The sequence below is a fragment of the Belonocnema kinseyi genome, chromosome 10 (assembly GCF_010883055.1).
Source record: "Belonocnema kinseyi isolate 2016_QV_RU_SX_M_011 chromosome 10, B_treatae_v1, whole genome shotgun sequence".
NCBI classification, from domain to species: domain Eukaryota; kingdom Metazoa; phylum Arthropoda; class Insecta; order Hymenoptera; family Cynipidae; genus Belonocnema; species Belonocnema kinseyi.
In genome coordinates, this window is record NC_046666.1 from 44,690,628 (window position 1) to 44,691,404 (window position 777).

The following is a 777-nucleotide window of genomic DNA, read 5'->3' on the forward strand; positions in this document are numbered from 1 at the left end:
AGGGGGGGAAGTAGAACTGGAACCGAGAGAGTCGTCTTGGGTTTGTGTTTTTGTTTTCATGCTGAGAAGGTCACCAGCCTTCAGCAGCGTTGTGATATATGGCCTATATCTTTGAATTCACAATAAAAAGCGACCCTTCCCCCCCAGCCACCGGTTCAAAATCTCGGCGTTATTTTTAGTTTTGTAAGTTTAAATTTCCCTTGTTTTTTTTTCTTTTATCATGGAATTATAATGAATTGCTATAAATTACTTATCTTTAAGTACGTTTCCGGATTTCCGAGTAACTGCATATCGAAGCACAATTTTAAGAAAGTGTATGAATTTTTTAATTAAAAATACAAATAAAAAAAAATAGATGAATTCCTATCTAAAAAAGATTTCATGTGACTTTTCAATACCAAAATATGAAATTTAAGGAAAAAGTACATTTTCTACAATTCTCTAGCAGAAATGGAATAGATATATGTTTAATAGATAGATAAACGTTTATTTTCCGGCTTGATGACCTTAAAAATTGACTTGCTTACACTTCTATTTTTTACAGAATTTTCTTACAACTACCACTTAAAAATTAACATGCATCCACACCTTGTATCTAATCAGCTCGTTTCTATAGCCTAACCTTCCTCGTTGTGCCTCGCCTCGCCGCGCACGCAGGTCACCATTTTCTCGCTACGCCCGGCATTATCAGCATCTGCCTCCGCGGCTAACACCTAATACTTATCTACTATTTACAATATTTACAATTTTCTTACACCTACTTCCTCTCCTATTTAC